Source organism: Buteo buteo, chromosome 8 (genome assembly GCF_964188355.1).
Source record: "Buteo buteo chromosome 8, bButBut1.hap1.1, whole genome shotgun sequence".
NCBI classification, from domain to species: Eukaryota; Metazoa; Chordata; class Aves; order Accipitriformes; family Accipitridae; genus Buteo; species Buteo buteo.
In genome coordinates, this window is record NC_134178.1 from 18,052,002 (window position 1) to 18,075,958 (window position 23,957).

General features: G+C 41.9%; 1 protein-coding gene across 4 annotated transcripts in view; it reads right to left on the reverse strand.

The window, feature by feature from the left end:
• BACH1 (BTB domain and CNC homolog 1) overlaps positions 1 to 6,344 on the reverse strand; it is a 30,983-nt gene extending 24,639 nt beyond the window's left edge. For 3 of the 4 annotated variants that reach the window (XM_075033845.1, XM_075033849.1, XM_075033848.1), the window contains exon 1: positions 6,212 to 6,344. The gene's annotated coding sequence lies outside the window, so the exon portion shown is untranslated. Of the gene's footprint in view, positions 1 to 5,523; positions 5,732 to 6,211 lie in introns of those variants that run through there. The other variant, XM_075033846.1, reaches the window with a different exon arrangement.
• Between the last annotated feature and the right edge of the window lie 17,613 nt (positions 6,345 to 23,957).

Genomic DNA, 23,957 nt, shown 5'->3' on the forward strand with positions numbered 1-23,957 from the left:
ACACTTTTTGAACATTCTGAGTTTGAGTGTTTCAAGTGTCCTTAAAAATACTAAATCAGAGCACAGAAATCCATGTAAATCAATAATGGTCATGCCTTTACTACTTTGAAGGCTTGCACTTTCAGGAAACACATAGCTGATTTGCCAAATCTAAGGACCTGGAAAAGAAAATCCAGTATCTAATGGTCACCAAGATACAATGGGAATCTACAGGCATTCGGATTCAATCAAGTCTGGCATCCAAATGTAATGATTGCCTGTGAAAGACTCACTGTCAAATAAAACACATGACTGTACTTTGTTGCCATCACCTGTAATACACTTAATAGCAAGTAGGGCAACAAACCAGCACAAAATGACCTGTGGTTCTTCTGTCTTAAGCTCTACTAATACAGCAATGGTACTAGCAAGAGCCAAACAAAAATACCTGAGCTACAGGAGTTACAGCCTATCAAGTCAGTGCTTTCTTTTCAAGACCAACAGCCTCCTACTTATTTTCCATCAGTCAATAAATCCATTTCACAGTTTCCTAAAAAGAAGAGCAAATCTTTTATCCCCAGACTCAGATATCAATTATGTGGCTCTACCGTCACAATCAACTCAGTCTACACATATGGGGTGGGTTTTCTGACCTTCAGCAACCACAAATTTCCTGTAATTGATCCAGCCCAAAAGTTACCCAATTTACTAAAAAAGTAAACAAAACCCTGTTCCTTAGTCTTTACTTACTTAGTGAACAACCATCTGCTAATACCATACTGGGTATCAATCCTCTGTAGTAATCACAGTAACTCTCACTTGTACATGGGCAAAGTACAAGTACTCTTTAAATAAGAGAAAGCACAGAGTGAAGCTCCCCTTCAGTAGCTGCAGAACCCAGGCAGGAGGGACACCTTTGCTGTCACTGCTACCTGAGCTGGTTGAACTTGGACATCCAGATGCAATTTCAGTTGTGATCACCATCATGATAAAACTAATAAGATTAATTTATCACCTAGCAGACAATAAAGGTCTGCTCAGCTATCACCATGCTTGTAACGTATCTATACTCTCAGAACACTTTAAATTCCTGAACAGTTGCAAAAAAGGCATTGTAGACCCCCCCAAAAATAGCCTGGAGAAAACAAACTCTGGGTACCCTTCCTGACTCCTACGTTGATCTACTGAGCAACTTCCAGCAGGTCACTTATCTTCATCAGTTTCCTTAGGGTGGACATTTACTTTATCCTATAAAAAAATTCTGTCATTCACAGACATAAAGTACAAAGGGACAACTGTCATTTACTACTGCTAAAACAAAACAGTCTGGATACAAAACAGTTTATTCAAAATACACTGCAAAGGCTTTTTTCTAAAGTTTTATATCTATGTCCTTGCCCCCAGCTACCTCTCCTTTTAAGGAAATAAAGTTACGTTACAGATGAATGCCTACAGCAGTTAATAGCTGCTGATTCATGTTATGCTGACAAGGAATGAACAAGCATTTTAGTGTTCATGTTTATTGCTTCTCCATCTTTAGTTCAAGAAGACTCTAAAAGAAAAAAGTGATTTAAAAAAAGCAAAAAGCAAGCTTCGCTCCATAAGAGCAATGCTTTCTCCTCTAAAAAAAAGGTAGGTCTCATCTTCAGATGATTAGCACATTCATAATTAAAATTGTAAATTATATTATTTACTAGTCTAAATGCCTGGATGATACTGCTCACAGCTTAATTACATACATGAGCTTTTTAAACATTACTAGGTTGTATTTCTGCAACATAATTCTTACCACAGCATTTGGACTCTTGTCAAGTCACAAGCGAGAATTAAAAAGAATCACGGGAAGTCTGGCAAGTTTTAAGTCTGCGCTGAGAGTCTTAATTTGTTTTCCAGGTTTTAAGCCTGAATATTCACTTTTTTAGTATTTGCAAGCTATATGAGAACTCGGGGTGTGGGGATGGTGGGGATGGAACCTGAGATTCATAGTAGCCACAGGACTCCAGAAGCTAGGATTTCAAAGAAAAAAGCAAAGGATTGATACCATGTAATCATAGAAATTTTCCACAGAGCAGAGGTTTGAGTAGTTTCCCCCAGTCCATATCAAAGCCAGAAAAAAATATTACTACTTTGCAGTTTGCCATTATTTCACACAACACTAATTGTTTAATTTTTGGAGCAGGGATAAAAATAACGTTGTGGGATTTGGTTTGTTTCACTGCTAAAAAATGAAACAGGACTGAAGGGGTTTCAGAGACTCCTTTGCAGCAAAATCCCATCACTTCCAATCCTTCAATTCTGCTGGTATTCAAACAGAGTTACTCTGGGAAGATAACAACAATGCACGGACTTCCTAAAGGCATAGTTCACCTAAAAAAAGTCCACAAAACCAAAACACCAAAAAAACCCCCCACAAACACTACACCCCCAAAAATACTAGTAGAAACTGATTTGATTTTTTTTTTTAAAATAAGAACTAGATTAGATAACAAAATATTCACTTAGGATAAGGGGTAAACTGGCATAACATAAAGCATGCACACCTAACATCTACTGTCAACTCTTGCCTTTACTTAAAGGACAAATACCTTTGCATTTATAGCTACATATTCTTCCCCGTGCCACAGTTAAACAAACCACATGAATTTTGTTTTAATGACTGTCAGAATCCATTCACAAGTATGTATGTCAAAATATTTATCATGAATACTAGATTAACCATCTGTGGTTCTAATATGTCCTACCCTAACTTAAAAGGACACAAGAAACAACCTGAAAGAATAGGGAAGCAAATATATTGGCAAGTCAAAGGAAATACTTTCTGGAAATTATATTCATAATCTTGCCTCTGGTATTACCTTTTTAACTCCGATTTGTTTCCACAACTGTTCTTTACAGTATGTGAAACTGAAACAAAATTCTATGAATATTTTAGACATAAATCTGAAAGAACTTCAGACACTTCTATGAAAACAGAAAAGCATAGGTTCATCAGAACTGGCAATATTTATATAATAAGGAAACAAAGATGCAGAAGACCAGACTTTGAATGGTAATTCTAGTAAAGACCTCTACCACATCACATAAAGCTGTGTTTCAGTTTTCCCATCAGGAAACTGTAGACCATTTGCTATCTGACATACAATGTTAAAAGACATGGCCTTATGAGCTGAGCTGTAAATAAGTATTTTTGGGAAGGCACCATACAAAATACTGATCTCAAAAGAAATGTAAACAGGGATAGTAAACACTATCTATTTATTTATCAAAGTATTAGTCAATGGGGCCAAGACTGGAATCTAAACAAACACCTACAAACATTATCTTGACAGTTCAAATGAAATCATTCACAAACAAATTATCTCAACATGATTCTGAAGATTAACTGAATATTCTTTAAGATGCAGGCTCTCATTTAAAAGTATTTTGAGTGACTGATGCCCTAGGCTACTTCTTCCGCTCTCCAATGTATGTCTAATGATTAAACTCAATTTATTTGTATTTCATCAATGCTTCTAAAGTTGATTTGCCCTTCATGGAGCACTTCCCCCTCCTTTCTAAAGCTTCAGTAGCTGACTGGCTAGTCGAGCCTTACTCTGACCTGCTAACTCATATTTGTACAAAATACTAAGGTTTCCCTTCATATTACTTAATAAGAACAAAACTTCCTTCCACCCTGAAAAGGGCCTTAACTGAAAAATACAGCATACTGCTGGAGATTGAATTACTTTTGTGATACAGCCTATGATTTGTTACAGCAAAGTGAGCTTTTCTATTACTTTTTTTTTTCCTCTCCATACTGCTAACCTCTGAACTGGAGGCAGGGGGCAAGGAAAGCTGCAGGTGGGTCATCATACATTATCCCCACTGTGGTCATACTAGGCTGAATTCATAGAACTTAATCACTGTTTCAGCAGTTATTTTTTGCTCATTTATGGTTTTGTTCCTACCCACATCTGCATCAACTAATATGTTACCTATGGTTTAACTAAGGATTGCATATAAACAGGATTTAAGCTATAAATATCACACAGGTTTTTTCTACCCCTAAAACCTCCCCCATGAAACTTTCAGTGGTCGAATTCTAAGAGACAACTAAAATGCCAGCACTCAAGACACAAACATGAATCCTTTGACTGACCCACCACTCCTCCCTGTCACACCAGCATACCCAGTGCAGGGAGAAAGACAGGTCTATGATTAAAAGGAAATCTATGAGGAATTTACATGAACACCTCTTCTCATCTTATAAAACTGGGAAGGGGGGGGGGGGAAATGACAAGACAAGGAGACTTGTTGAGCTACGCTTCCGTAAACCATAGGGCAAAGTTCTTTGGGACTCGTACAACTCATGTGCAAAGCCATGTCTATTCAATGCCCAATGGGAGTGCCAGCTGATCCAAATGATCAGGTAAAGGATATGGGTTTTAATATTAGACAATACTTGTATTAACAGAAATCTATTACTGTTCAAAATATCCTTAGCATAAGGACTTTAGAACCTATTAAAAGCAAATATTTAGGTCACCAAGATCTTGCACATTTTTGAGTATAAAACACTGAAAAATAGAGTAGACGCAAGTTAAACCTCCACTTTAGCATTTTGGTTAGAATCAGGAGTGCGCTAGCGAAGCAAACTTCCCAAACATCCCACTCACTGTGCTTCTGTTCATGTCACAAGATGGACCCAGGCAACAAGAGCAGGTTCTTTTTTAGACTGAATTAAACTGGCAAATCTACTCTGGAAGTAATCTAAAGAAGTCTGAATACTAAGGGATTCAGTAAAGTTAGCTTGAAGGAAGCCCATCTTAAAAGCATACAACGTGGATATTCTGTTTTCAGCGACAACCGTTCCTCCCTGCAAATCTGCCACTTTTGGGCCTCACTACTTGCTAGCGTACACTCAGACTTACTCACATGTGTTAGGGCGTCCAAGAGTAATTATGCCATTTAAGTCACCTTTAAAATTAAACTCATAAACCACGAAATTAGATTTCGAATATCTTAGTTGCTTCAATTTGGTTTTGAACCATGTTTGACAGGAATATACTCTTTTGTTTTCTCTTCAGTGTGGCATAATATTTAAGATTAAAGAACTGACTCTAGTAAGAGTATTCAGACTGCTATGTAACCTTAATTTACAGTGTTCCTGGATTGCAATTATTCCATTACTACAGTCAAATGTTTTTCACACACTGAAAGTGCCTTCCTGAAGTGCCTCAAATTAATGTGTCTGTCAAAAGTTACCGCATGATGAAACTGTACATACAGTTATCTTCACTCTACCTTTACTGCTAGAACGTTTGCTTTTTCCTTTTTTAATTCAACAAATATTTAGGGGGGCCAGTTATATACGAATCTGGGAGTACTGTTACATTGCCATACTAAAATGAAGAAAGTAAACACAGTTTGACAGAAGAGCAGGTGACGATTCTTTCAGAATTACTACATTTTCAGCATGCCCGAAAGCATGCCGAGTATCTCACTGTACAGAACAAGACAGACAGGATCTGGATCTCGTTGTTTACGCTCTAAAATAAACCTTACCCAGCTCCCACGAAGGGTAACAAACACCGAACGCACCAGTTGCACGTTCCACCTCAGCGCAGCGGGGTTACCGCCGGATTTCCAGCAGGGCTGAGCTGCCCCTTTCGCACAGGGCCAGGGACCGCGGCGTGGGAGAGTCACGCCTGTGTCACCGGAGTTCACGTGAACACGGGCACCCGCGGAAACCGGGGAGCAGACGCTGAGTAACGACTGACTGCCCGGCCCCGCGGCGCCGCTGGGCGCAGGCCTCGGGGGAAGGGCGGGGGGGGGGGAATACCTGAAGCACGGCAGCGAGGCGGGGGAGCCGGCCGCCGCCCGGTGCCCAGCGCCGGCAGGGCGCCACCGCCCTGCGCCGGCCTGGCCGCCCCCCGCGACCGCGGCAGCTCCCCCGCGGGACCCCTCGCAGCCCTCGCCCGAGGGCCGACAGCGCCTGTCCCCGCCGCCGCGGCGGAACGGGCCACTACGCCGGCCGCAGTGGGGGGGGGGAAGGAGGAGACCGGCTGACTAACACCGCCCCTGCGAACGCGCCTCAGCCTCCGCCACCCCCCCCACCGCCGCCCGAATGGTGCTGCCCTCGCCCCCCACCTCCGCCACCCCTTCAGCCCGACGGGCGCCGGACGGAGGGAGGGAGGGACGCGCGCGCCCGCCCGCTCCCAACGGCGGCCGGTTCCGGCTCGGCTCGGCTCACCTCAATGCCTGCCGCCGCAGGCCAGTCGGCCGGAGGGCAGCTCCGTCCCCGCCCGCCCCCCCTGCTCGTCCCGCTCCCCCGAGCTCGGCCGCTCCTGGCACAGGCTGCGGCCCGACTGCGGCGCCAGCGGTCAGGTGACTCCCAACAACATTACCCGCCCGCCGCCCCTGCCCCCCGCCCCCTCCCCCCCGCGCACACACCCCGCCCGCTGATTGGACGCGGCGCTCCCCGCCGACGCGCAGCCGCCCACGCCGCTGCGCAGTGCGCATGCGCGCCGCCGCCGGCACCCCGCCGGCAGCCGTTCCCCGGCGCGGCGCAGGGCCCTGCCGCCCGCCTCCGGCACCGGCACCGCCATCGGCACCGGCGGCGGCCTCCCCGCCCGCCGGAACAGCTCGAAGAGCCGTGATGGTCGCGGCGGCTGGCTTGGGCGCTGGGCGGGCCGTTCGCCGCCTCTCTGAGGGGAAGGAGGTCCGCGGGCGGGAAGCCGTAGATGCAGCCAAGGGGAAGCCGTTGCCGGGTGGGAAGGGCTGGTCGCGGCGCCGGCCTCGGCCCCGCAGCCGTCGCCTCATGTGTCATCCGGGAGGGCTGGGGGAGGGTCGTGGTGGGGTGGTACGGGCCTTATGTGTTTTACTAGCGTAAAGCTCTTACTCTTGGAGATGCGGCCTGAGGCCTGTGCTGGGAAGTGCCACCGATTAATAGGCTTGACCCGTAACGTGATTAGTGACGCTTCTGTGCTAGGAAATGTTAAACTAACGTTTTGTAAAGGTACCACCCTGAGGGAGTTCTTGCTGGTCTAACTTACGGACTTGCTGAGCTTATGTCGTGTGGTCCAGAATGCTTTCTGGAAGCTCGAGCTGCGTTGATGTGAGGGTGATTTGCTGGAAGGGTCCCGCTAACAGACCTTGTCCTCGCCTAGGTCTTATTTGTCAACCAGCTATTGAGCTCAGTGCTGTGCTGTGTAAGAGACGATAACATGTCAAGTAATACTGCAGAGCCAGTTGTGGTGAAGAGATAGCCTTCAGCTAGCAACAGTCACACCAGTGTTAGAGCTGAAAATGGTGTGGTGTTACTGTTGAGCTATTATGCCTACTGAAAGGCAGACTAGGATGTCCAGTGCTATATGTATGTAGCTTGCATACTGTTTTCAGGTCCTGACAAGTATTTTTGTGTGACACCATCTACGTGTACAAATGCTGTCTCAGATAGCCAAGATGTCTTAGAAAGTGCTGCTATGTGTTACTCTGTTCAGGACCAGAGAATTTTCAGTACTTCTACTAGGCTCTGGTAGATATTCATCTCCTCCAAAGCAACTTAGAGTAGCAGTAAGGTCTTTCCTTCTGCTAAAAATAGCCAGAGGTCAGCTTGTTCTCCCCAGCAGCGTCTTGAAGGCAATGCAAAGGGAAACTGATTGAAAGATGGAAAAAACCTCACCCCTTTTGCATATTAAAAGCAAAAAAATTCTCTGTTGGCCAGATCAGAGGGGGGTAAATTCCATGTACCTCTTTATTCAAGGACACCACTGAAGGCAACCTCCTTCCAGAAGCTGCATTACTGAAGAAAACATTAATGATGGCAAAAGATGCACTGCCAAGAATACTAATGGGTGTTTCATTGTTATGACATTTTAACAGTTTAACTATTTTGTTTACATTTGAATTATAAGATTGCATTTATGCCTCATAAAATAAAGCAGACAAGAAATACACAATCTGTTTTACACTGTATTTAAGTGTCACGTAACTTTCTCAAGCTGTTTCTACAGTAGACATTCTAAACTTCATTTTAGCCTTCCTGAGAATTTTTGGGGAAGGCATGAGCAAAGATCTTACTGGTAATATTTAGTAATGATGGGTGTGTATTGAAGGGGAGGGAGTTCCCCTCATGTTTGGGTGTAATGCCTGACCTTGCACAATTCAGAAACAGATGAAACCATAGGGAAAAATGCTTATCTTTGAAAAGCATGGAGTGTCATTCTTAAAAACATACTTTTATATATTAGTTTACTCCTACATGTATTAATACTCTTTTCTACAGAGTTACTACCATTACAATGGTAATGCTAATGAAATTCTTCTTTTATTTACTTTCAGTGGTAAGCAAGCCAGTTGTTAGAAATTACACAGGTAGGAGGTCTGACAGATCTAGAACTGATTCCACCCCTGCCCAGTGAACCAAACAGTTTCATTTTCACAGCAAACTAGAATGGAACTTTTCAATAGCTTTCTTCAAAAGTCATTGTACCAGATTAAATCTGGTAACAGACAGGAAATCCCTGCTGCTTTATTAACTTTTTTGCAAGCTGAAAAGAGGGTTCTGAATGGGATTTTTTTTTTTTTTTAAGTGGGGACTGGCTGCATTTCACAGGCAGGCTTCACTTTTCCTTGGATCATTTCTCTGTCCTTTAGTCTCAGTTTTTGTAAAGTGCATTTTGTTAGTATTTCTTTGTCTCCATTTCTTTAATCAGACATCTTCATTAGCACCCAAAATAAAACCAGCAACCCGAAGCACTGTAAAAGCAGATGTACAATCATACCCCAAGTAGCAGTTCCAGTTTATTTAAGGGTTCCCGGTTGCTCCAGGCTCTGAGAATTCATAGTACTTACTTTGAAAATTGTGCATGCGGATGGAAAAGTCTGAGAAATAAAAGCTGTCTTTCCTCCATTGACAACATTCAAGATGATAGATCTTAACACCCTGTATAGATTTGCACCAGGTGAAAGTCAGTCTGTGTTTTTCTTACACCTGCTGTAGGCCTGGCACATAAACTGTAGCTGTCTTCCAAAATGACACACCTTTCATTTTACTTTTACGTGTGCCTGGATTCTTAAGAGTCTTTATTGTGGGCTAATACAGCTGAGTAACAGTTGTCTTTTGTAAGTGGCAATCTTATAAAACAAATAAAAGCAACATCAATAAAGTATCGATCATCAATCTACTGTGTTGGCTGTACATGAGATTAGTCAAGCAATGCTTTCTCTGAAAGGCCTACAGCAAGCAGGATTATATGACCATATGATCATCCATGCTAACAACCAGGACAAAAATGTTGCACATATGCCACGCTGGAGCTAGTGAAGTGAAGAGCGTATCAAATAAAAGAGGTGCTGAAAGACTATAAAGAACAACAGCAGTGTAAAGGGTGGGACCAGGCAAGGAGTGGAAGATCCAAACATGTTTGCTGAATTAAGAGCAAATCTGGATATTCAGTTACTAATTTAAAAATGCATACGCTTGTGGTCTTTGCTTGTTCATTTTACACACTAATCTTGTGAGCATTCTCTGAAGGAGGTGTGATGCCTTTTCGGTAAGAAGAATCCCTCTCTAGGAGAAGGGTTGCCTCCACTCTCCCCTTTTCTTTGGGAATTCTCTGACAGATTTGTTTGCATGTATTTCTGCTAAAGAAACAAGTTACATCCAGTACTTCATAAATTGAAATAACCCCTCTGACAGTCCTCTTCATGTGTAACACCACTGTTATTCCTGTGCTTGTACAACTCCTGTATTTTGATTAAGCAAGAAATTATTGGTGGCCCCAGTTTACTAAATACAACTGTATCATATAACGTGAACATCTGAGGTGTTTTTAATCTCACACAGGATTCAGCAAAATCATACATCGTGGAGGGAGGGTGTGGTTCTCTGTGCCGTTCATATGAGGAGTATTGAGCAAAATTCTGAGGTTTTCAGTTTAGATAGAGGCTAATACAGATTTTCCTTCCCTGACTGTTTGATAACTGCCTTTCATCTCATTAAGAAGGCAGCATTTAATTATTTTTTGTTATTAGTTGGTCAGTATATTCCCCAGTACAATCGGAGTTTAATTACAAAATAACATAAGCAATTTGTTGGCGAATAAATTTAAGGACAGCTATTTGATAATAATATTCAAATAGTCCCTTTTTGCTTAAGATTTGGGTATTACCAGTTCTTAATAATAATGTATTCTGAATCTAAATTTCTACAGTTGCTCTTTATGTTTTCTATGACTTGTAGTTCTCATGCTCTTATGCATGTTCGTAATTCCCAATCCCCTAGGACCCAGATGTGAAGAAAGCAGCTTTAAGAGACAGCTGTTTAGGTGGTAAAAATTGAGTTGCAGAGATACAGGTTGTTCTCAATGTTTAAGCATAAACAGAAAACTTAAAATACCTACCAGTAGACTAAAAGGTAGGGGTTTTTCTGGTCTTAAGATTTTTGTGGGGAAGAGAAGGGAACAGAATAGAGAAGAAATAAATCAAAACAGAAAGAAAGAAATAAAAACAAAAGGAGCTCTTACTTTGGCTTGAAGATTGGCTACCAAATCTTGGACCGCACCCACCAAGAAGGGATCTTCATCTCTTGTTCTTGATCCTAGGGATGATGCAATGCTGACTTTCCACGCAACACGGAATGAAATGATGGCATAATAGCTTGCTTCTCACTCACAGTCAGACTGAAGAATTGAATAAGTACTTTCCTCATTGGAATTAGGTGCAACTAGAGAGAGGAAAAATAAAAAGTTAGTCCATTTTTTTCCTAAAAAGGAGAAGTAAAACCAGCAAAAAGGAGATCTGGGAGCTAAACTGAAAAACAAGGAAGTACGTCTTCCTGCAGATGAGTAATGAATGTTTTAAAGATAAAACAATATAAAAACTGAGTTTATAAGTGCTCACAGAATTAGCAAGCATGGTAACAAATATAATTAGAAGAAAACAAAGAAAGATGTCCCTTTTTTTTTGCAATAGATTTTTTTTCTGATACATTGACAACGATGGGATTTTAAGTCCCATTATATCAAATGCTGTTTCCCTACAAAGCCTGGCTATAGCTGTCTCTTTGCTAGTGTCGTCTACTGCTTCTGGCACACTAGATGCACCAGCCTCAGCCAGCACTAGCTTGTGGCTTGATTCCACTGAGCTCTGTCTAGGCTATGTGCTGGTAATGCCCCAGAGAGATGAAAGTGGTCTAATCTCTGGAGTTGTGTTGACTACAGGGCACAGCCTAAAATAAGGAACATTTAGGCCATCTTTAATATTGTGTGTCATCTTTCCTGCCCTTGCCTTCTCTTCCTATGCTGAAGCTGCTTTCATACCATAGAAACTTGGCTAATAAATTCTCCAGAGGTAAATTGCAACATATCCCAATGCTAAAGGTGAGATTCATCTCACCTATCTTTATCAATCTAAAATTTAGCAGTCTAGTCTAAGCTACTTATCTAGGCTCCCGTGCAGTCAATGGAACTAGATAGGCATCTCCACGGGGTAATTTCTCCCTTCCTATGGTAGGTGTCTGAGACAGGCGTGATGAAACTCCTTTTGGAGATGCCTGTCTCATGCCTTTGTCTGTGGCAGGAACATGGATAACTGGGTTAGGCTAGAGGCATAACTCTCAGAGGACTACACATTAGTGGAACCTGTGCCTCCGCACTTACTTTCTGCAGGATGCTGGGATCAGAATCCTTGAGAGCAAAAGGGTCGTGGAGTCATTGAGAAAAATAGGTGCTAAAGGTCCATCTTCCTTTCATCATGAAATGTCCTTTTTTTCTAGCTGAGCAGGACACTTATCTCAGTGTCAGAAAAGGGTTTCTGTCTTGGCCCTTACCTACAGGGCAACGGACTGATTAGGCATATGTAATGAATCCAGCATTTCTGATTGTAAGCCCAATTAGTGTACAGATCGCCCAATTAGTGTACAAATCAGGTGTAAAAGATATGCTTTTGTCCTGGATGTGCCAGGCTTACATGCATAGATTGAATGTACTGCATATGTGGAGTAGGTCCGATGCTTTCCTGGAGGCACTGGGCATAGTGTTGCAAGCAATAAATTACGTTCATGCATGTGCAGCGATTCCAGCATTTCCCCGGAGCAGCAGATTTTCCATGCATATGTACAGCAGCTGTGTTGCACATCATCAAGACATACGTACAGTGATGGCAGATGGAGTGGGAAAAGATCCCAACTGCGACTGGTCTGGTCTCTCTGGAACAAATAATTGAGCTCATGGCCTGTTCTGGTGTACTCCTGCACTTGTTGACTCCACGAGCTGTCTCAGGACTCACCTGGTAGAAACTGCCACCCTGCTTCATGGGGCAGAGCCTGAAGACCCCATTGTACACACACCCACATCAAATATTACTTCTGTAGGCATCATATAGAAGACTAGTCCGTTTACACTCCCTCCTGTGAACTTGCAAACACAAAAGCTGTTTTTTAATCTACACTTAGATAACGTTTTCCAACTGTAAATCGAGCTATCAAGGACCTACTATGGTATGTGATGTATTTAAGTGACTGAAACCTCAGGGCTAGGTCAATAGGTACAAGCTGAAAATCTGAATCCTATTTTAAAATGTTTTTTGAAGTCTGTAAATACATTCCTCTAGAATTTATCTCCATACTGTCTTCTGCTGTGTGTGTGTGGTACTGTTCTAATTCTTAGGAACACACATGCTTATTTTTCATGGTTTCTTGCTTACAAAAGTCTTTTGTTCATTCTGGGAAAGCATACTGTTAATCACAGGAAAATATTTTTAAATTCCTTGTTTATAAAAGAAGAGAAAAAATGCTTTTTTTGTAGAAATAAATCCCATTCTAGTAAACTGTCTTTTAAAGTGCAGTTATAAAAGTGATTATCATAAATCTAAAGCTAATTTGGTCCAAATACTCATCAAAGCTTCTTAAAATGAAAACTGGCTTCTCAGTTAAAACTGGTTTTTTTTCCCTGATATTTTTTAAAACAGCAAACTTAAATTAAACAGTAATATTTCAATGGGGAAAAAATGTTTTTTTTTTTTTCTTGAAAAGAATGAGAATTTTTTTTTGATTCTGTGAAAGGAGTTATAAACCGTGTGTAAATAATGGCAAAAAGGTGGGAAACAGATTTAAAGGTGTCTAGCTGGGGAAAATAAGAGGTCCGCTTAGATAGGCTGAGGGAGGTGTATGTAAAGACCAAAGAATGAGAATTGCAGCAAGACAGCTAAAAAAGCCCCATCTAGGTGCTTAGCTTGAAAGAGGGAAACGATTTATTAATGAAAAATGGCTTTGCTTTCCTGGAAACCTGGAGTAAAACTGGTAATGGCTGTAATTTTGTCAGACAGCAATGCCTGATCTGAGGGATCTGGGAAAAGCCCAGAAGTGTTGAGGAGGTGAGGTGGGTGAAATGACTGCAGCCAGACTGTCCAGACCAGGCATTATCGCACAGTGGCTCTTTTGAAGCCTGGGAGGAAACCTCGGTGTATGTGGGAAAGCCAGTGTATGTCATCTGGGGCTTGATGAGTGTTTGCAGGCTCAAGTCATGCTGTGGGATCACAGCTGTGTGGGCTTTGGATGAATTAGCTCCCTGCAGCAGAAAACCGCTAAGCCTGAAACCAGCAGAAGCTTAGCTTTCAGCCAGATGCAGATCTGCAAGCAGATTCATGGAAGGGCCAAGGTTTGGGGAAGATGGAGGGAGACCTGGTGAAACATCTCATGCTTGGGGGGCTGAGGGTGTACATTCACGGGACCACAAACTAAATGCATAGCAGCCCCCACCTCTTCCACGTGCCCGTCCCCTGTGAAAGTGTCATGCTGGGGAAGAAAGTCATCTCTTCAGAAAATAGCCTTTGCGGTACTAGGGAAAGAAGAGCCCATCTGTTTTCTTTAATTTATAATATAGTCTATCGACAGTCTCCTGAATCAGCAACTTGGGATGGCCCCTCTGTACACCCTTAGTTTAGTAGGACTAGGAGCTGGTAGTGCGTTATTCCCATGTGTATCTGGTTCAGGACCCTTCTCTTGCTTTCACTCTAAACTGCTTCAACTGAGGAGTCTGCTCATTAATGCCACATTATCAGGGCTATCTGGAGTACTGGTTTGTTGCTTTTCTAGTAAAATGTAAACTCTCCCCACCCCACCCCAGACGAAAACCCCGGGAACGTTCATTATATCTATGGAAGGAGGTACCCTTAGTTTTCTTAAATGACAAAAGTATTTGTTGGTGAGACCCTCAGAAGGAGGAAAGAAGTGGCTTCTCTCTCACATACATGCACATTCATAAATCTCTGCAATATTTGAAACATTGAAACTTTGGACCCATTCCCTAAGAAATGTAGTCATACCCCTGAGAGGACAAGGATGTTGAGTCATAGTGAAGAAAGGAAAGAAAAGCTGAATATTTTTTCTATTACAATCATCCCAGAGGTCAGACGCAACCAAGACAGACAGATGAACAACAAAAACACTGGTTAAATGATTCAAAAGGCTAGGTTTTCTGGCATTACTCAGAAACATTTGAAGCACTCCGAAAGAAAATATAGAAATGAATTGTCATTCCAGTATATGTAAGCATATTTGCCTTTTGAGTCTAATGGCTGAAGAAGGATTAATTTTAAAATGTTTTGGTAGAAAACTTCTGAAGGACTTGCACACAGCCTGTCTGAAGGCTATTGTAAATATACCAGGACCAAAATAGTGAACAATGAAATTGCATTTGCTTTTGGAGATGTCTGACAGTGCAATAAAGAAGAGACAACATAGAAATTTTTGCAGCATGGTATAACATAGTTTTTTAGAGGTACCTAATTAAGCTACTCTTTTGCTTAAATAAGTTCTTTATGATTACCCAGCTTGCCTTTCCTACACAGGATGATTGCAAAAGTGAATGATGTATTTGAAGATCTGGGTAAGACTGGGAAGCACACCAAAATTAGGAAAGAATACCATACATTCAAATACTCGTCTGGGTTTTAATTTCACAGCATAAGGTTCTTATTGTAACCTACTACTTCTGTGTTGATCACACAATGACTTGCCAGGAAGACCGTCTGACTGTTTGACATACTAACTCTACTGTTACAGCTTTCTGAAAAGGGGATTTATTTTTCTGAGGTTGTACATTTTCCCGTTTGTCATAACAGAGGAAAAATTGATTCAGTGCCTGCTTCTGTTTAGACCTGCACGTTAAATGTCCCACAACAGAAGCTGTTCTGTTTCTGGGACTCATTACCAAATTGGAGTCTCAATTGAGAAACCAGAGTGATTACTAGTTTGTTTGTCACTGCAGTGATCCAGTAAGAGGAGGGAACCAATCTTCACCCATCTGCTGTGTCTATCTGGATTTCTGCCTGTTCTCAAGCGCCTGGCCAGTCAGCTCGTGTGCTTGGGTGTGACTGCAAGCCATGATGAGTCACGGTTTAAGTGCACAATTCAACTCATACTGAAAGGAAAATGAGGCCAATTTTAACTCTACTTTTGATTTTATCTCTAGCTTAGTTCTGTGAAAGTCACAAAGAGCCCAAAACTGCTACACACAGCAAAAGGTAACCCAGTGCAGATAAGACACAGAAGGAGGTATCACCATCGACATGCAAAAAAAGAGAGAAATATACATGCGATTCTCTGTACTGGGTCTGACCGTGGTGGAGTCTCTTCTCAAAAACGGAGCGTTAGATGATGCACAAACTAGTCGTCATCTCTTGTCAGAGGAAGAAAGTTGCTGAAAACAGCAAGTTGAGAATTGGAAAGTGTACTTGCAAATCTGGAACTTGTTATAGAATTGATGGAACTGATTATACAGTGTCATTTCCTGATAACTTGGTTCTTTGTTAAGTTTATGTCTTATGAGGTATTGCCTAGGACACAGTAGTCAGACAGTTTCCTACTGTTCCTAATTTTCCTCTCCCTTCTTTGGACAGCTGATGATCCACACCTGCAGAGACTGGTTCTGCCAGCACTGGAGGAGATTCACAACCTTTTTTAGAAACCTTTTGGAGGTGGGTTTTTCACAGTGCAAGGTAGGAGCTTCTTGAAATCACTTTCAAAGTTTATCTCAGGAATACACTGTTTCTTTTCCCCTTTCCCTTCACAGAATCACAGACTGGTTGAGGTTGGAAGGCACCTCTGGAGGTCATCTGATCCAGCCCCCCTGCTCAAGCAGGGCCACCTACGTCAGGTTGCCCAGGACCATGGCCAGACGGCTTTTGAATATCTCCAGGGATGGAGACTCCCAACAACCTCCCTGGGCAACCTGTGCCAGTGCTCAGTCACCCTCATAGTAAAAAAGTGTTTTCTGAGCCTCTAGCTTGTGCCCATTGCCTGTCACTGGGCATCACTGAAAAGAGCCTGTCTCCGTCATCTTTATACCCTCCCTTCAGATTTGTACCTATCGATGAGATTCCCCCCTCAGCCTTCCCTTAACAGGGATGAAGTACTAAAGGAGGGCTGAAATAGGCCAAGCTGCCTAGTCAGTGGCTAAGGTGACATATCTACTCAGCAAAAACTTCGGGTGCTGTTCTTGCTGCTGTTGAATGATTACAACACTTTTTGAGACTTGGTTTTTCTTGGGCAAACATGTAAATGTTACACTTAATGACTGTGTCTTGGGTGTTTGTTGGAGCCTGGATGCTGTTCCAGCCAGAGCTTACCTAGCCTGAGAGCTTTTCAAAACACCCTGCAAAAACACCTGAAAAAGTCAGTGAAGACTTATTTAGACATCCTGGATCACGCAGCAGCCTACTGTTACTTTATGCCTTGTACCAGATTCAATATCCAGACTGGACAAAAGTATCTTAGGTGTGAGTGTAGTCATGAAAAACAGCCTGTAAGTATGTTGGTGATTGCTAGTTCCTATTGCATATTTTGCATCTTTCCTGAAATGAGCACCTATCTCTTGTTTGCAGAGCTCATGTAGGGTCTTCAGTCCCCAGAAGAGACCAGCTGGGTTACATGTTAGTTGCTTTACCTCTCAACAAGCATTCAGAGGGGTGAGGAAGAGGAGGGAAAGCAGAGGGAGTGAAGGGCTGCCACTCTACCAGAAGGGTGGGAGAGAATCAAACTCTTGTGGGTACTTCTTTGCACACAGACGTATTTCCTGATACGGAGAATCACAAACATGACCTTTATTTCCCTGTAAGGTGTTTTCCAACTGTTGTTTAGCTTAGGAGATAAATTTTCTTGTATTATTTCATATGCCACTATGATCTCTTTTCTCCTGTACAAAATCCTCATCTTTTTATCTTTGTAGCAAATTCTGGCTATGTTGACTCAAACACTATCCCAGTATGTAGCTGATTGTACTAGGACTTTGTGCAAGACTGTTGTCTCTGGTTGAGTGTACTCCATAGGAGTTCAAGACCCTTACAGCCTTTCTAAGAGATGTGACCATTTGTAGGATCTCCAGAGCAATATTGTCTCTACCTGCTTTTGCCAAGCACACTGCTACTACTGGGGCATTCAGAGGGAGAGCTCAGCAGAGCAGTCTCCTGTTGACTAATCTCTCAGAACATGCAGGGTCAGTTCAGGGTTTGTGAGTTGCTCACAGGAGCAATGTTCTCCAGAGTGTGTTGCACCTGTGTATGTTACCTACTTCTCCTCACGTCCCTCCACCTCAGAATGACTTGGAAAATACGGGATTCTGGGGTTCAGGTGGAGTTTTGCAAGTCACGGTCAACCCGTTTACATCTCTACGTGCAGCCACGGCAGAGCACAGTCGTGTTTGGTCCTGATAAGATATAAACCTTCAGCTCTGAGTGCTCATTTACATGCCTTCCCGCCATGTGAAAGCAAGTTACTGCCTAATAAAATGCAAATGCCTTGTACTTTATGACAAATGCTGTAAATCAGAAATTGTGGTGATTATCTCGCATGAAGTCCCTGTAAGAAAGAGCAAAATACCAATGTTCTAGTTAAATGCTTATGAATCACTACCCAGTAAAAAATGACACCACCTGTCACGTTTCACATACGGGCTCAGAAAATGGGGAGAACATACTGAACTGAGGCAGCTAGTGACTTTATTGCACAATGATTATTATATGACACCAGGAGATATATTACACTGCACATTCCTTTCAGGCAGAGAAACATAGCAGAAACTGCCCAGCTGATGCAGTGCTAGGAGAAGAAATCTTAAAATGATAGTTTAAGTAACAAAACCATGCAATATTTTGCATGCAGAGAGTAGAACACAAATTAGATATTTTTCTCTATGAACTTAATAAATACATACAGAAATTATGTAGGTACACAGTAGTGACTACTGCCTTATTAATAGATTGTAAGGCGTAGGTAAGGATGAACAATCCAGGGGCGTTTTTAACAATGTTTCTGGAACAAAGCAATAAATGAAACAGAAGCATTCAGGAATGCAAATGACCTGCCACTCTAGCTGGGAACGTAGGCTTTGGGATTGGCATTTATAGCCTTTGTAGTAATGTTTATGCAAAATTACACAACTCTAGGGTTGTGTGCTAAATACTCCAAAGAGAGAGTAAAATGGAATATAGTATACGCTGAGTCCTTCATCTGCTAAGACATTTAACAGGGTACATGTCAATAAGCAGAGGAGTAGTCCCACTAAGATCTGAATGAGCAAGCTTTTAAAAAATCTATTCAAAACATACCCTGTTCTGTTGCATATCAGGAAACAGAGATTTTTTTTCTCCATCATTTTGATTTATGTTATTTTAATACTGCTTGGCAGTTTCATTGGTGGTATAATATGATTTAGAAGGCTGAAATAATGTAACAGAATGGGAAGGAAACTTCCAAGCACTGATGTTAAAAAACAAGGAATAGCAGATATTTTGTATAAAAACAGTTTTGAGAAAATGCGCTTGTGTAATAATCAATAATAACCAATTTTACTGTCTTTGGAAAACTATTTTTTTCCCCAACTGGTCTCTATATAAGGCTTCTAAACCTGTGTGTCAAAGTACATTCAGATCAGCTAAAATGTAAACTGATATATAAATAAAACACAGTTTGAGATTCTACCAGTTCTGTCTCTCATTGTGCAAATCTTGTCATTTTGACTGAGAGAGGTCATGTGTCAGCACTGTCATCTTTATTTGGATTAGTGGCTGTTCTTCTACCAACAAGAAACTTATAACTGCTTTTATATTGTTGGCAGTTGCATTTGTAAAGGCATGATGACTAAGCTTCACATGTTTCTATTAATACAAAGTTGGCTGTCATTGATATCAATACTCGCTGTTGCATAAAGCGAGAAATACTTTAGATAACCACTAAAAAATTGGTAGAAACTTCTCAAATGCACGTTGCATTATAGATTTGGTTTTTAAAGTTCTCAGCTGTACAGTGCCAAGGAAGCTTATTTCTGTTAGGACATGAACAGCTTGCTTGTTTTTTCGTTATTTGCCAATCACAGTGGAAATGATGCAGCGCAAAAAACTGCTGACTGAAGAGTCAGTTGCATTTTCTAGGTACTTTCTGGTTTTGAAATAACATTATAGATTATCACAAGTGGTGCAGTTGTTTGAATTCAACTTCTGCCAAGTTTTTGCACTGCTGATGCTGGTAAGAATAGAGAAATCCACCTTAGAAGCTACCTCTGAAGTCCTATCTTGTTATTTTCAATATTAAATATAAAATGATGTTTAAATTAAATGTCTCATTTATCGTATTTGTCATGAAATTCCTTAAATGACATTGTATCTTAACAGTTACATAAAGAGTAATATTGTGTATTGTGGAGCAGCCATCTGCTGCTGCACATAGCTGATTTACTAGAACAGGGGAACAACCAGAAGGACGTGAGTTAATGTGCACTGTCACCTGGTGCAAGGTGACACAGCTCCACTGGTACTATAAATCAGTATACCCCGATGAACGATAATAAAGATGATGAATCTCTCAATCAAGAAGGCCAGCATTTTCATGAGATGAGGCCTGTGACGGGGGTCTCTGACCAGCAATGTACGATCCTACAGGCCCTTCATTGTAATCTGAAAGCAAGTGCCCCCGCCGAGAGCTGAGCAGACTCGCACCCAGGAACTTCCCAGCAGTTTGCACAGCCGAGCCTTGAGGAGATCTGCTGTGCTCAGTGTCCTCGGAAGGGTCACTATAAGCTGGGGTCTGTGCACCCATCTGCAATTCTACCCTGAGTTTAGGTAGGACATCCAGCTTATGCCTAAATAACTAGCAAAGACATTAACAAAAGCTTGTGTTGAAAAATTAAAGAACAACATTTTATTTGCAAGCATTGGTCTTCAGTGATTCTTCTGGGGAGCTAGAAGATGTAAAATATTAACCGGAGAAAAAGGGGAGGGAGGCAACTTCACAAGTCAAACAGCTAGTGTGTTTCAAACACACTGCCTTTGGTATAGCAGTTAAAACGGCAGCCGTGAGCTGGCGATAGAGTGGCACGACTGCAAATACTGGCCTGTGGGAGGAGTTTGGAAATATACCTAGGTATATCTAGGTAAACAAATATACCTGGTTATCTAAAACTGAGGCCCACTTACATCCAAAAAGTTGAACGAAGCGATATGTTCCTTGCTTCTCCTCCTGAACATGGCTAAGTTTACTCCGTCCTTCCCTGTTTGACCTGAGCATCCTCTCAGTGCCTCTGGTTCTGCATCTCAGTATACCCAGGCCAGCAGCAGCCAAAGAAAGTTGGTGCCTCGTCCCTGCTTAAATGCTCGGTTTGAATTTTGGGCTGCAGGAGTGCTGAGTGGCATTTTTGCTGCAAGCACAGCGCATGTGACAGGCACAGGTGAGGCCTGGCCTCCTGCAACATGCAGCACCTTGCCTTCTGTCTGGGGCACCTAGCTGGAAACAGAAAGTGCTCAGCCCCTTACCTCAGGGCTGCGAATCATACCACAGAATATAAGCATAAAGTTTGGGTGGGGAGCCCCACTACTCAAACCTCAAGGGCCTGTTTCTTGTTTGCTTCCCCCCCCGCTCACAGATTTGGCAAAATTTGCTGGACAAGGACCCACTTGCAACATGAGAGGATCAGCGTTCGTCCTCCGCATGTGTGCTTTGACCTATTTAACCTGTTTTCTGGTGACGAGGACACTGTCCTTGAAGCTGACAAGGCTTTCCATTTCTTTCCTCTGAGCATTTTTTGAATGATTTTTGCAGAAATTAGTAAAAAGTCACGGATAACAAAACTGCCGTCACCAGTTTTCATTGGTTCTTCTCACCTCCTTCTGTTCATTACTTCTCCAGACATTAGCCTGTTTTTGTTGATCAAATAGCTACTCTCCTAGACACATCACAAGGATTTTATTTTAATCCATGTGCATTATTTTAAGCTTGTATTGATGGGTTATAAAAATAGGCAGCAGGCCATTAAAAATGTGAAAATCAGCTTGGATTAAACTGAGCTTGTTCAGATGCTGTCAAGGCTTTAAACAGCAAAATACAACATATTACCAGCTATGCTAGCTAACTTCCAGATCCAAGATGTACTTGATTCATTGGCAAGATGGCCACCATAGTTAAGCAAGTATTATGGGATATATATATATTGAAAATGAAGCTTCATCCAAAGGAAAAAAATAGTCTTTAGGTAGATAATGCCCTGGAAAATCGTTACAGTGAAAGCATAAAATTCAACTACTGATGGAATGAAGAAGAATTAGTTAACCAAAAAATCCTCCAGAAAAATAATCAGAAGTGCTGAGACAAGTTGTATCGTTGTCTGTTGAATTTAAACTCATCCTGCTTATAGAAACTGTTAAAGTACAAAATATGTTTGCATTGTCAGATAGAGGCAGGAAACAAACTTCTAGGAAAATGGGTTCCAGGCAGGAAAGGTGCCTCCAGACTATCAGTGCCAAAGCAGACATACTAGAGATAGAGTCCTCTCCCTACCCTACAGGCAGTGAAAGACAAATACGCTTATACTGGGGAGAAAAGTTGTTGCTGTTGGTTAAAAAATAATAATAAAAAAAAAAGTAAAGAAGGGGCTCAAAAGAGCATTGAAGAAAAATAAATCAACAGGTCAGTAACAGATTGGAAAGCAAAATAATTATAAAACAAGTAGTTTATTGCTAGAGACTCTTACAATCAGGGAAAATCTGCCCATCAAGAAAGTTAATTGACTGTTAATAAATTAAGACAGTTATTATGTTGCTACCAATAAATTCCATTTTTTAATAAAGTTTTGGCATGGGTATTACATTAATTTTTCTATAGAAACAGCCATCTGACAGCAGGTTGGAGCAGTTCTAACGAAAAACACAATGAAATGGTTCAATTCACAAAAGGACATGAGGAATAAAAGTTCTAGCAGAAAGAACAGGTAACAGAAAAGTTTAGTCCCAAGACTATTTATAAACAGCATTCAAATTAAACATTTCTGCTTTATCAAAATTGACTGTTGGTTCATACCAATGATGCATGGATAAACTGCACACAGACTTTCCAGAAATAATTAGGCAGAAGGAGGATGAAATTGGAGCCAACTTCACAAAGTGCATAGCCCAACTTTAAAGAAAATTAGTAACAAGATCCAGGAAGGAATCACCTGGAATAGCAGCTGAAAAAAAATAGCGATCCAGATCAGCTTGTCAGCTGTTCAGAGGGAACGGACAAAGTGGGCTGCAGGTGTGGGCATGGCAAAGGCTGCCGGGGAGCCCAGGCGCAGCGCTTCCCTCCCTCGTGGGTGTGCTCCTGCTTGGAATCCCCAGGAGCTCCTGCAGCAGCGGAGATGAGTCAGCAGATGTGTCCTGGGTTTTTGGGTCCTACAGACCAGTTCTGGGGAGGAGGCTGCTAAGAAACCACCACATGCTTTTCTCCTTGTCCTCTGCACATGAAGGAAATGGTCCAAAACAGTTTTTCAAGGAAGCCCCAAAAGACCCATGTACACTGTCCGAAGGTTTACAGTTCATATCTACCTTCTTTCCAGATCCTTATTACTCTGCTAAGGTAGAATAAACAAATCTATTCTTAAACTGAGGCATCATCAAAACCCTCTGAAGGTGAAAGACTGCAGATGAGCAAACTTGTTTGTAGGGTGTATTTCCTGTATTTCTTAGCTCAAGTCACCAAGTAATTTCTTCTCTCAACATATTAAAAGGCAATGTCCTACCACCAATCAGCTGTCTGTCTCCAGGATTTCCATTTATCAGGTTTTAGACCAGAAGCAGCAAAGAGACAGCATTTCTTTGTTGTTTTTCTTTTTTATATTTTTCTTTCATAGACTACATAAGTACCAAATGATCTTGTTCCACTTTGAAGATGCTTCAGGCTGAACCCTGAAAAAGCTCAAGTTATTCTTGAATATAGTTGTCCATATAGTACAGACAACTGTCCATTTGTATCTCATACATCTTCCTTGCAGCATCACAGTAATATTTTTTAAAACTGTTTTTTAACAGGAATGTTTCCATTGTATTTTCCATCTCATTTTCCATTGTATCTCCTCTTAGTGTTGAGTGCCACAGAGCCTCTGTGGAGCTGTGGGAGCATTTGCTTTGCAGGTTTGAAGTCTTTTTGCCGCCTTTGCCACCTGATGGTGCCTCTGGAGCCCTGGTGACAAATGGCCACATTTTCTGTCTGAAGACCTCTCTGCCTTCTTTTGCCAGTCACATGAAGAGCGACAGGCAGAATCAGCCAGACAAGGTGTGGAGCAGTCCCTTTTGCTGCACTTTCCCCTGCAAAAGTTGGAGCTGGTTCCATAAGGAAGGGAATCCACACAAACCTGCTGTACTGTGTATGGCACACAGTGGGGCTTTACGTCAGACCCTTAAATTCAGGAGAGCAATGACTGTAGCTGCCCAGACATACCATAAGGATTTCAAGTTCCCTTTCATGTGTGCTCAGTTTGTACCCATGCCACACCCACCTTCGTGTGGTTGGCAGAATAGTTTGTTGATATGTATTTGGTTTCTGAGAGGGGTTTTTCAAGTGAAGACAGAACAATTTGGTGCTGATGCGACTCAGAATCCGAGTTTTAGGTACTTTTTATGTCCACATAGCATGACTCAGAGTACGAGGAGTCTCAGTTTTAACAGCCTTCCAAGAAGGCTAATACTTAAGT